The sequence below is a fragment of the Medicago sativa genome, chromosome 6, assembly GCF_051527215.1.
Source record: "Medicago sativa cultivar Bolivia chromosome 6, Bolivia_mono, whole genome shotgun sequence".
Lineage (NCBI taxonomy): Eukaryota > Viridiplantae > Streptophyta > Magnoliopsida > Fabales > Fabaceae > Medicago > Medicago sativa.
The window spans coordinates 11665687-11680427 of NC_140754.1; positions in this window are offsets into that span (position 1 = coordinate 11665687).

Consider the following 14741-nt stretch of genomic DNA (forward strand, 5'->3'; position numbering starts at 1 on the left):
GAATTTGTGAACAAACTCACAATATCCATGTTAGTAGCATAAAACGACAGAGTATATATGTCCACAAATATGACTATATTCAAATCACTGAAATACTCGTGTCTTCAGATTTGCAACGTTGACAACGCCAAAATCATGGATTGGATCTGCACTTGATCAAAGATAATCTTTCAACCTGGATCAATTAAACACCGCACAAAGACGAGAAACAAAAAACATATTGCACAAAGACGGAAAATAAAAAAAACATAATAAAATAAATGAAGGAAGACGGAAATTATGTGCGAACCACTTACTTAACTAAAAGAGAAAGAAAAAAATAATCTGGAGGGGTGGTTTCGGATCAAAACTGACCTTAAATCAATCCTCTTTGGTAGATCAAGAAGAAGAAAAAAGGATGATGGAGGCGAGTGGGGGCGCTAAAAAGAAGATTTTTTTCTTTGTGAAAACTTTGCTGCAATTTATATAGGCTTCAACACTAAAGTTTTAGTTGGCTGATTTCTTTATAAATTTCAAGTTTAGTACGATTTTAACAACCATGTGCATTAAAACTCCTGCATACGCAGGGTCTGGAAAGAGGTTCCATTATTTTGGTGTATTGTACGCAGTTTTATCTTGTTTTTACACAAAAAGTTGTTTCAAGGACGTGAAGTTTAGTGATAATGGTAATTATAGTCAATCAAATTGTAGATGGACTTGTCAAATATTGATTGAGTTGGATTCTAGTTTTAGGATCTTTGAATTTCCTCCGACTTTTATGTCAAATGTTTTGTTGGTGGATGTTGCTTATACTGTTTTTTCTATATGTTTCTAGGTTTTTTGGTGGGGATTAACCCCTCTTATTAAAAAAAAAAAAAAAAAACTATAATATACCATGATGAGTTTTCCATGGTATGTTAGGGAGAAGCTAGTTTTCTTAGTCACTTGAATCCAAGGTTAAGGACTTTTAATTCTCCAAAAGCTTTAAAAATATCTTCTATGTTTAATTTTCCTATTGTTATGATGTGATTGGATTATTATCAATGATCACGCTGAAGCTTAACTATATTAGGACGTAATCATCAGACAAAGTGGCAGATGCTAAATGGCAGTGGCACTTAACCATTATATAAAATCAAATTAGGTTCCATCATTTTCTTAATTAACAATCTAAATTATCATAGGCGTGTGTGTGTGTTTTTTTTTTGTTGAAAAAGATCGTTGATGTCTTATTGGATAATCTTTGACAATTTTGTCACTATCTCATTAGCAGCAACAACAACTACATATATAATTGCAATTAACTTTGATGATGAGAGACATTAATTTTTGTGTACCCCCAATAAAATATTGGAGATACTATTGGTCAATGACCAAATTGCACTAAAAAATAAAACCACTAATACTAGTACTTTCTCATCCACATTTTTGTTAGTGCCCCAAACTTAAAAGAAGTACGTAAGCCATATATATTATTATGAAATGTACATGCAAGTATAATGCTACACCAAGCAATATAGCTTGAACTAATTGTATATATTAATTCTGCAATGAGATTATGAAATAACACCACCAACACAACTAAGTCTTATCCCACTAAATAGGCGGTTACATGAATCAAATTACGTCATAATGTTCTATCATAAACCATATTTGGATCTAACTCATTAACCTCTAAATTTTTCCTAATAGTTTATCTTAAAATTTTCTAGCTAGGTCTTCTTATGTGACTCTATTTCATATGATCTACTCCTCGTACGACAACATCTACAACTTTAATCTCTACATGTCCAAACCACGTAAGCCTATTTTCTACCATCTTTTTTACTATAGGTGCTACCCCAACTCTCTCTCTCTCTCTCTCTCTCTCTCTCTCTCTCTCTCTCTCTATCTCTCTCTCTCTCTCTCTCTCTCTCTCTCTCTCTCTCTATCTATCTATCTATCTATCTATCTATCTATCTATCTATCTATCTATCTATCTATCTATCTATATATATATATAATTGTGTCATTCCTAATCCTAACTCTTATAGTCTTACCACTCATTCAACGCAACATCATCATCTGCATGCGCTACGCTTACGTGAATCTCATGTTGGTTCTTAACCACCCAACCCTCCGTATCATACAACATTGTCGGTTTGACTGTTGTCCGATATAATTCTCCTTCAACCTAAATGATACTTTCTTATCGCATAAAACACTTAAGACTCCTCTACATTTCAACTATCCAACTTGCCTACGATGATTTACATCTACTTCTATTTCTCCGTCATTATAGAGATTTGACAAAGTTTTACGTTGGCCGTCGAGACCTAACACAACCCTCTCTCAAAAACTAAAAATTTAACTACTTAAACCTTTGAACCTCAAGTAGGTAAAATCGAAATAATTATGAATTACAAATCAATGTTCTTTTGTTTGAACTTTCTGGTTAACGGAGAAAAGAGTAAAGGTAATTAACTTGAAGATTGATCATGACGTAAATAAAGTCTAATTAATTAATAATTGTTTCTGCCAGGATTCGATCTAGGGTACTCTTAATTCAATTTTCACCAAAACTCATCAATCATTCCAAGCCATATGGTCCTTCATACTATTGATAATCTTGGTCAAATAAGACTAATGTGACTTCAATTGTCGCATTGTCGTAGCAAGTGACATAAAAACGATGATGCCCCGATAACACGGTTGCAGCTCCTTTTGTTTAAATTTTTTAGAGACATTAACTGGTTGTACTGGCCTTTGAAGGTGGATATGGTGATTATGTTTGGCTAATACAATACCTTTCCACATGCTAAAGAAAATAAAGCATGAAAAATGCAATATACCTTTAAGATTCTTGCTGAAAAAAATGTGGTATGAAAAAGCTTATAATAAAGTACTAAAGTACTATATATCCAATATGAAAGATTCTTATGTCTTGATCCTTCATCCTCTTACTTCCCCTGAATTCTGTAAAATTGTTTTTGTTTGGTCTTTAGATGAACAATGTGTTATGCTTGGTATAGTTTTGGTTGATGTAAAGGAAAGAAATGAATTGATTGATTGATTAAATGTTTGTGTATATTTGATGAAATCTCAACCTTTCTTGTCATGAGAAATGTGGGTTGTGATAGTGGGGTGCACATATATATTTTCATGTGACATCTCCAACCCATGCTTACTCCCCAAAAATTAAAAAAGGAGAAATAATAGACCCCACGACACGAAACCAAAAATGTACAAGAGAAAGTAGAATGAATTATAAATTTCAAAACTATGTAATAAAAAATTAGTAAACATGTGGTAACGGTTCAATATGCATATAGGTGGAGAAATTAAATAGTGCATTAGAATTTTTTAAGGGGAATAGAGCATTAGAATGTTTCAAGTTTTTTTTTAAGCGAGAATGTTCAAGTTGTTTTTTAAAATTAAATTAAATAACTATGGTATATATTCTTTTTAAATAGTTGACGTACATGCACCCGTAGAAAAGAAAAGTTGAAGTACATGCGCCGTCATTGTAACATGAAAGTAATTACACAAATTATGTTATAAAAAACAAAACAAAAATCGATTATCGATTATTTTACATACTAACAATTACTCGTTATGCCATAACAATTGTTTTTTTAATCAAAACTATATAGTGTTTTCCCTCACTAAAAAAAAAAAAAAAACGCTATTGTGTTTTGTTGGAGATCGCTCCAAAATAGACTACCAAATCAGGTTGAATTATGGAGGTGAGGTGTTATTCATGATATGCATCAACAAGGATTTGAATTATCTAAATTGTAGAAAACAAATTGTGAGGGTTATAATTATGATCTCATGGGTAGTAAGTTGTAGAATCTAATGCGTTTTAAGAGTGAGATCATACACATAACCCTTTCAATTTTATTTTATTTTCACAATTAAGAGAATTCAAATCCACGTCGACATTGTTGTGTGTTTTGTTTTAGAGAAATCAAACCTTTTTCGCAATTAAGAGAATTCAAATCCACATCAACTTGTTGTGTGTTTTGTTTTAGAGAAATCGAAATTGCTAATCACTTAGTCTTAAGTTGTTGAAGACAATGATATATTTTGGATTGCATTTTCAAATAGATGGATTGGAATTCTTCATGGTGGGAAGCGGGATTCGTAGATAACTTTCTACTCTTTCTTTAAAGATGAATGCAAAAGTAAAAGTGGTAAGAATGTGTTTCGTTGATTTGTGAGCTAGGATCATCTTTACTTATCAAAATAATTGAAGGACATAGAAAATTAATGTTGGATTCTAGCTATGACTAAGTTGGTTCCACCACTATTAAATATTTTGTAATTTTTTTCAAACTTTTTTATGTCTTTCTATTGCTAAATTGATGAATGGATAAGATCATAACCCTTAATCTGACTAACAACGGTGTGGTGCATATGGTTAAAGTGTAACGATATTCTCTCAATGTAGAAATAGTGAATATTGCAGATGTGGCTAATATGATTAAACAAGTGACATGATCTTGATTTATTTGTAAAGAAGGTAAACATAAGAATCTTATATTTTTACAAATTGGTGAAGGAATCCATTCACTTGTTTCTACTCTATTTGAGTTGATTTGTTCTAATTGATTTTGAGAATATTTAGCACTTCAGTCAAGTTAATAAATGAGAAGTGTTATTTTCTACGAGGGAAATGTTAACTAGTGCACCGGAGCACTAGTTAAGGAGATTAATATAGAAATTTTGCATTGGAAAATGATGAAAAGTGAAATGTTCCATTTTATGAAAATCAAAAAATTGTTGTTTTTAATGAAAATTTCATATTTTTAACTTTTTTAACTAGTACCTTGGGCACTAGTTAACATGACATTTTCTACAACTAAAGTTTACAACAACACTATATGAATATTAATTAACTTTTTCACATAGAAATCCTTAATATAAAAAGTTAAATGTAAATAATAGGTTAAATTACACCAGGGGTCCTTTAAGTTTGAGGTTTGTAACATATTGGTACTTTAAGTTATTTTTGTCACACATAAGTCCTTTAAGTTTGATATTTGTAACAGATTAGTCCTTTAAATTATTTTGGTCACAAATAAGTCCTTTAAATTTGTAAACATTTTCGATTTAGTCTTTCTGCCGCATCATCTTAAAGAACCAATATGTTACAAATTTCAAACTTAAAGGATTTATGTGTGACCAAAATAACTTAAAAGATCAATCTGTTACAAACCTTAAACTTAAAAGACTTATGTGTGACTAAAATAACTTAAAGGACTAATTTGTTACAAATCTCAAACTTAAAGGACTCCGGAGGTAATTTATCCTAAATAATATTTAAGATATAGGGCTAGAGAATGGAACATAAAAATTAGGGAATTAATGGTTGAGTTGACGGTATGAGCAATAGGGCTAGAGAATGGTGGAATGGGTAGCCATGAGTGCTCGTTAGCATGGGCCCCACACATTACATCTATCGTGCGCCCGCGTTTCTCCTCTTCTTTGTCCTTTTTCGTGGAATTTATCTGCCAAGTGTCAAACGTATATGCAAAATTAACTTTTTTTTTATGGTAAAAAAGACAAAACGAAAAGCAACAATAAAATTACACTGCATGCAAACCCTCGAAAATGTCATCAAATAAGAAACTCAAAATCTTCCTTAAAAAAAAAAAAAAAAAAACTCAAAATCTTATTAGGAGGATTCATCATAACAATGAATGTCAAAATAACATAAAAAGAAGTTAAAATGAGTTACCCAACCAACACTTCCATTTTACTCATAGTAAGTATGGTTGAATTGCATCGGTAAGTTTCATTTTAAAAACTCTTGTATAAGGTACACCAAGTTATTAGTTTTCCATTAATTTTGACGTTGTTCTCTCTGATCATGTCAACCAAAGTTTTTGAGTAAATTTTCATTTGAGAGTGATGAAATCTTCGTCTTCAAACAAGTTCCATTTCCAAGCATATTTCTCATATTTCACCACTAAAAACATCACAAGTGCTATTTTGCGCGATTACTCTTTATACAAAATTAACTTTAATGTAAAATAAATAAATTAATGCAGGTCTCACGAATTAAAAGTAAAAGGATATTTCTTATTATTCATGCCAATCAATGCGTAATATTATAATCCTCAACAAATAAGAACAACAAATTGAAAGCTGCCTCGATTTGTTGATGTTATTTTATTTAATCTAACAAAATTAATTTATGCAAAGATGCTCAGGTTGTAGAGATATAGAATATGAAACTCAAACTGCTTCTTTATTGATAGAACTTAGACTATTAAATAGTCAAAACAACTAGAAACTGAAAAGCTATAAAATAGCCCACTAAAACAATACTCACACGACTTAATAAAATGTGAAACTACTTCCTAAAGACTAGGACAAATGAAGACAGCAATAACATAATTCCTAACATGTGGCAACAGACTAATATCAGTAACAAATATCCTTTCATTCCCTCCCTTAAACTAGTAGCATTTTGAACCTAGTTTACTTCAGTGTAATCAAGCATTCCCATCTTCATTCTAAGCTTCTGAAATGCCTCAAGCTTCAAAGCTTTTGTCATCAAGTCTGCAACTTGCTCCTGAGTTACACAATGCAGTAATTCAATTTCTCCATCCTTTACAAGATCTCTTAAAAAGTGAAAACGAACTTTGATATGTTTGCTCCTTCCATGCATTACTGGATTTTTTTGAAAGTTTAATTGTTGAGCTGTTATCACACATGATAACAGTGCTACTTTCTTGAACATGACTCAAGTTTCTCAAAATCTGTCTCATCCACACAGCTTGACATGCACTTGCTGCAGCAACCACAAATTCGGCTTCAGTTGTTGAGAGAGTAACAATTGGTTGCTTCTTGGACATCCATGACACAGCTCCAGAACTTAACAAGAAAACATAACCTGATGTGCTTTTAGAATCTTCTTCATCTCCTGCATAATCAGAATCTGTAAAACCAAACAAGTCTTTTTCTCCTCCCTTCCTGTAGAATATCCCATAGCTAGTAGTTCCCTTCAGATATCGTAATATCCTTTTAGCAGCTTGTAAATGCAATTCAGTTGGTTTTGACATATACCTGCTAATTAAGCTGACACTGAACATTATATCGGGTCTTGTAGCGGTAAGATACATTAGACTTCCAACAATCTGCTTGAAATAAGTATCGTCAACAGCAGTCCCGTTAGCATCTCTATTGATTTTGAAACCCGGAACAATTGGACTATTCACCGGCTTGCTTTCAGACATCGTAAACTTCTTTAAGATATCAGTAGCATATTTCCTTTGACATATGAAAATTCCTTCTGGTTTTTGTAGAATTTCAATGCCAAGGAAGAATCTCATCTTCCCCAGATCAGACATGTCAAAGGCTTCCATCATAGACCTTTTGAACTCAACCATCATACCTTTGTCATCTCCTGTATAGATCAAATCATCGACATAAATACTAACAATTAATATTCTACCTTCGGTACTTCTTTTAATGAACAACGTTTGTTCATTTGGACATTTTTGAAAGCCTTCCTTCAAAAACTGAGACTCTATGAGGCTGAACCAAGCTCTAGGGGCTTGCTTTAAGCCATACAAGGCTTTATGTAACTTGTAAACCTTGTGCTCTTTTCCTTTCTTCACATATCCCTGTGGTTGATGAACATACACGTCCTCCTTTAATTCTCCATGAAGAAATGCAGATTTGACATCTAACTGAAAGATGTCCCATCCTTTGCATGCTGCAAGAGCCACGATCATTCTTACTGTATCCATACGAGCAACGGGAGCAAATACTTCAGTGAAATCAATTCCATGCTGCTGGGAGTACCCCTTTGCCACCAATCGAGCTTTATACTTGTTTACTTCACCCTTCTCATTTAATTTTGTCTTGAAAATCCATTTGACTCCAATTGTTTTTGCCCCTGTTGGTAAATCTGAAAGTTCCCAAGTTTGATTCTTTTCAATTGACTTTATTTCACAATCCATAGCTTTCCTCCATTTATCATGCTTCACTGCCTCCTCAAACATAATTGGATCATCACCTATGTCATCTTGCACCATGTAGGTTTCTGCTTCTTCTTCACTCAACTCATCACCACTTACATAATCTTCCATCCAAACCGGTGTTCTCCTTTCTCTCCCTTGAGTTACATTTTCATGAGGACTCATTTCTTCATTATCATTATTGTCATCATCACTGTCACCATCAGTTTCAACTCTGTGACTCCCCTCACTTTCATCACTACTAAGATCATCATTACTCCAAACAAAATCTGCATCTATTTGTTCATTATAATTTGGACCCCAGTCCCAACTATTTTCTTCCTCAAATATTACGTCCTTGCTCACCACAACCCTCTTTGTCTTAGGATCAAATAGTCGGTAACCCTTTGACTCATCACTCACACCCAACATAATACAAGGAAAGCTTTTATCATCAAGTTTACCTCGTTTTGCATCTGGTATATGCACATGAGCTATGCAGCCCCAAACTCGAAGGTGTTGAACAGAGGGCTTAACTCCACTCCAAGCTTCTTGAGGAGTGATTTTCTTCACAGCATGTGTTGGACATCGATTCAACAAGTAGAAAGACCATTTTGCAGCTTCAGCCCAAAACAGTTTGGGAACTCTTTTCGCAGATAACATGCAGCGCACCATGTTCATCACCGTTCTATTTTTACGTTCTGCTACTCCATTTTGGTGCGGTGTATATGATGTGGTGAGTTGCCTTTTAATTCCTTCCTTTTCACAAAACAAGTTGAAATTGATAGAGTTAAACTCTCCTCCTTTGTCTGTCCGCAAACACTTGACTGATTCTTCTGCTTCCTTTTCCACTAGCTTTTTGAAAGTTTTGAAACATTCCAATGCTTCTGATTTTTCAAAAAGAAAATAGACCCAACCCTTTCGACTATAGTCATCAATGAAGCATAAGAGATACCTTTTTCCGCTACTTGAGACTGGTTCTATTGGTCCGCAAATGTCTGCATGTATGAGCTCCAAGACCTTGCTGGCACGCCATTCACTCTTCTTAGGTATTGGATTGCGGTGTTGTTTGCCGATGAAACAATAAGCACAAGTGACACTTGAAGCTTCCAGTTGAGGCAAGCCACGCACCATTTTCTTTGTCTGCAGCGTCTTTAAGCCCTTGTGGTTCAGATGGCCATACCTTTGATGCCAAAGATAGGTGAGTTCAGAGGAAGTGTGAAGACATTCTTCAACTGGAGTAGTGATGCTGGAGGTTTTGTTGAAGAGAATAAACATGCGATTAGCGCTCATACTGGTTTCTGCAATCAATCCTTTGTTCGGATGATAAATTTTGCATATCCCATTTTTTATGAGAATGGTGAGATCCTTTTCTTGCAACTGCCCCAGACTTAATAAATTATTTCGAAGCTCTGGGACATAATATACATCTTGAACAAGAAAAGTAGTGCCATTAAACACTAGCCGGACACTACCTTTTCCAGCTACCGACATTCGGGAGTTGTTTCCACATTTAACAAAGTGCTTATGTCCTTCCACCATGTTTAAGAACATACCTTTGTTTCCACACATATGATTAGAGCACCCTGAATCCAAGAACCATGCATCATTCCTTTTTGCGTCATTTTCTTCTACAAGAGCCATTAGAAGAAGCTCTTCTTCATCATCCAATTCTGCATAATTTGTTTCTTTGTTCCATTTGGGACATTCATATTGAAAATGCCCCAAATTATGACACTTAAAACACTCCACTGTGTCCCTTGTGAAAGATTGTCTCCCTCTTCCGCGTCCTCTTCCACGATATGTTCCTCTTCCTCTCCCCCTACTACTTTCCACCTTCAGAGCTTGCTCACCGTCACGGTTAACCCTTTTAAACTTTTGCTCATGAACTACCAGAGAGCTTTGAAGCTCGTCAACGGTCATCTCTTCAGTGTCTTTTGACTCCTCAATTGAAACCACCACATAGGTGAATTTCTCCGTCAACGTACGAAGAATTTTCTGCACCACTTTTGAGTCAGACATAACCTCTCCATTGCTTCTCATTTTGTTAGCCACCGTCATTACTCTGGCGAAATATTCAGTGATGGTTTCTGCATCCTTCATTTCTAGCACCTCAAACTCTCTTCTCAAAGAGTTTAGCATTGACTTCTTCACACGGTCATTCCCTCCATACTTTCTTTTCAGGGAATCCCAAACAATCTTAGATGTTCGCCTATCCAAGATCTGTTCGAAGACTGACCTATCAATTGCCCTGAAAAGATAGTGCTTGACCTTGTGATCATTGGTTTTGGAATTTTGCAGCAACTCCAATTGTTCTTCAGTAAGCACAGTCGTTTCAATAGGTTCCTGGTAACCAATTTCAATCATGGACCAGAGACCTTTGGCACGAAGAAGATTCTCCATCAACTCACTCCAATGATCATAGTGAAGACCATCAAAATGAGGAATTTTTGCTGAAAGCTTTGTGTCACTCATTTTTGTGTTTCTCTATGTTTCTTAGCTAAGCTGCGGCTTAGTTTTTTTATCAGGCCCAGTGGGGGCTCTGATACCAGTTTGTAGAGATATAGAATATGAAACTCAAACTGCTTCTTTATTGATAGAACTTAGACTATTAAATAGTCAAAACAACTAGAAACTGAAAAGCTATAAAATAGCCCACTAAAACAATACTCACACGACTTAATAAAATGTGAAACTACTTCCTAAAGACTAGGACAAATGAAGACAACAATAACATAATTCCTAACATGTGGCAACAGACTAATATCAGTAACAAATATCCTTTCACAGGTCTCTTAATTATCCAAGAACATTTATATGAAATATTTAAGAATATTTTTTCTAATAATTTTTTATGTGGGTTGCACGTCGGAGGCTCACAAGAGTCAGAGTAGGTTTTAAAATTCAAAGAACACTTATATATGTATCTATAGATCATCCATAAAAGATGTTTGAGCTAATATAATAAGTGAAAGACCCCATAATATCAAATTATCTTTATGTGATTGTTTTCAACTAGTTTGAGTTAAGAGATAAGTAGTCGAAAGTTATGGATTCAAATCCAAACAAATTAAAGGAGAAAATATTTAATTTAAACAACTAACTAGTAAGATTTGTCACTAGAGAAAAATGCAATGACCTACTGAATTTTTTTCATGATCCAACATGAATTGATTAATATTAAAAGATAATGTACCATTCTAGATTTATATCACTTGTGTCCTACTATAGTCCTAATCCAAAAGTAGAAGTCAATATATATGATATATAGTTGTCCACTTGTCCTTATGGTTGATAATCCTTTTAATTTTTATTTATTTTTAGATAACTTGGTTCATACAACATAGCATTTTGATTTGACAAAATCGATGCATGGTAAGTACATTACTAAGTACATGTACAATGTAGAGTACAAGTATAAAGGTTAGGTCAGTGATCGATGTGCTGGTCATCTCAGATTCTCATTCTCCTAGAATAAATACAAGAATAAAATAATTCAAGATTACAACACTTTTATATGATAATTATTCAAACTTTTTTTTTATAAAATAAAAAAAGGTCAAGATACAACTTTTTGACATATTTACTCAACAATAAAATTATTAGACATATTATCTCTTCATTCTTTTTTATTAAAAAAAGAGTAGAATCAGAGTATAACTCCAAACAATAAATTAATTATCATTAGCTTTAACTAAATTATAAATGGAATCCTCTATCAAATGATATGAAGAATTTATATTTTTTTGGGAACTAAGCATTAGTACATTGTAATCATATTGAAACATTTTAATGTAAGTTTCCACATGTGTGAAAAAATAAATAAAGACAAAGTAAAGAACAATCAAAAGACAAGAATGAAAGATGGGTCAAAATCTGTCTTATGATATTGTTGACCATTCAATCCACTCAACTCAACTAGACACACACGGGTAAGTGCCATAGCATTTGTCTAACAAAATTTCATGTTTCTCATCCTTCTCAATGCATTTAGCTGGCTTAAGGGTTAGTGGAATATACAATTTAAAGTACAATTCTTGTTCAATAATTTCCTCTACATTAATTTGTTATATATGACTTTTTTCCATGAATGGTTAAGATATCTATTTAATCACTTTTCTTTCTATTTTTCCTAAATGAGTAATTAAACATGTGAATATAGCAAATACTATAACAACATTCAATAAACTACATGCATATCAATTTGAGGAAGTAGTTCAGAGAGATCAATTTGAGGAAGTAGTTCAGAGAGAAAATGATCAATGTCTTGGATAACAATGTTTGAAATCGTGTCCCTCTAGTGATCACTTGTTCCCCATTAGAAGTTCCCTAGCATTCCTGTAATAATATGATTTTTGACACAATTTGAGGTCTATCGTTCATGTACTTAAAAAGGCAGTTTAGAATAGGTTAGAAATATCTTATGTTTTAATTTTTGTCCACGATCGTAATTGCAGTTGCAATATAAAAGTTTTGGAGGTCTATATTGTTAACACAATTGCAACGTATATCAGGGTCGGCTTAAGGCATAAGGAGACTAAGAAAATTTTAATATAAAACCTTTTAAACCCTATAATAGTAAATTACTAAATTTTGGTTTAAATTTTTCTTGTAGTTTTTTACGCTAAATCATCATTTTTTTTTCTTCAAACTCGAAAGGACTGACTTATATGTGGTTCATTTCCACCGTCCACTAACAAAGGATTTAATAAATTAGGCTAAAGTGCAACTTTGGCCCCCTATCTTTTAAAAAGTTGCGATTTTGGCCCCCTAAGTTTGAAAACTACAATTTTGGTCCCCTATGTTTTAGCCCCTTTGCATATTTTGTCCTTTTGGTCAATTTTGACCAAGTCAACGCATACGTGGCATGCCACGTGTGTAATTAATTAATTAAAAAATAAAAAATCGAAAAAATCAATTTTTAAATTAAATAAATGAAAAAAATAATAAAAAAATTAAAAATTTTCCAGATTTTAAATTAAATAAATTAAAAAAATAATAATAAAAAATTAAAAAATAATGAAAAAATTCGAAAAAATAATGTCAAATTTTCCAGATTTTTTTAAAAATTCAAAAAAAATACGGAAATTTTTTAAAAAAATCTGGAAAATTTGACATTATTTTTTTCGAATTTTTTTCAGAATTTTTTTCGAAAATTTTTTTTCAAATTTTTTCCAGAATCTTTTACAGAATTTTCTAATATTGAAAATTTGACATTCTAAAGGCGCAAGGAAACGAAAAAAGTATACACAAAAACACCGACGAGAATACAACTTGGCCACAAATTTGGTACATATTTCTTCTTTAGGGAAATGAATGTTTCCATGACATTACTTTTTCGAATAAGTGATTCTTGGAATTGTCCATGAATTTTTGTGAAATTTTTTTCGTTTTTCTAATCATTTTTATTAATATTTTTATTTTTCAGTGAATTTTTTTTTCGTTTTTTTAATCATTTTTATTAATATTTTTATTTTTCAAGAATTTATTTCATTTTTTTGTAATATTTTTTCGTTTTTTAAATTTTTTTATTTTTTTTATTATTTTTCATTTTTTCAGAATTTTTTAATATTTTTTTATTATTTTTTTCATTTATTTAATTTAAAATTTGATTTTTTCGATTTTTTATTTTTTAAATTAATTAATTACACACGTGGCATGCCACGTATGCGTTGACTTGGTCAAAATTGACCAAAAGGACCAAATATGCAAATGGGCTAAAACATAGGGACCAAAATTGTAGTTTTCAAACTTAGGGGGCCAAAATCGCAACTTTTTGAAAGATAGGGGGCCAAAGTTGCACTTTAGCCAATAAATTATTATAATCGATTTTGTTAAATATTCCTTTGGGAGATATAAGCATGTAGTGGAAATCGAACCTGAATCGTAAGCTTGGAAGGCTAAGGGTTATAATCGATAATCAGAAACACTTCAATTGTTACTATAACTGCAACAGTTACTCTACTCTAAACATTAGTAGTACGTTGCAATTATTTTAGTTTACTTTGGAGGATAGTCTATACTCTATACTAAAATAAAAAGCATCAATCACTAGCTATGGAAACTTTCTTCAAATTAGCACCAACTAAAAGACAAAGATGTGGAAAAGAAATGTAACCACCTACTTTACAATTTAGAAAGTTTGCAACATAACAAAAATGTATCCTTTACATTTGCCTTCATAATATAGCATTGATTTTCTATTTTGTTTGTACGCGAATGAATTGACGAGCACCACCTGAAACTCATAGATGTAACTGTGAGATCTCGAATTTAAACCTGATCGATAAAGACGTTCAATCTAACAATATTGACACTGCGAATTGATCTAGACATTTGAAACTACATAACCAAATATTTTAACAATACACCTTATATTAACGAACACCTATTCATATCTTTTACTATTCATCATCATGAAACCATGTTCAAGTTAATTAAGGGCAATTTGATGTAGAATAACTATGAGAATATGCCGGTAAATATGTAAATTTAAAATCAATAGTAACTTTAAAGTTTACTATAGAATAGGCATGTGGAACTAACGCAGTGGGCATAATGCATTAATTCAACATTTAAGCTGGCATACAATTGGCATGTGGAACTGAAACTTCTAGTTGTGTTCCCTTCATTGTGATTATACTGTTGAAGTCGTCATTACCATGGCTTAATAATATACTTTGATTATCAAGTACCTAACCCTACTAAATAAAACAAGTGATTGCTGATGGGTCAGTGATTTGGCTTCTATTTAACCCACATATACACATTTTGTTTGAGGTCCCAATTGAAGTGGTCCTTGAGTCATCA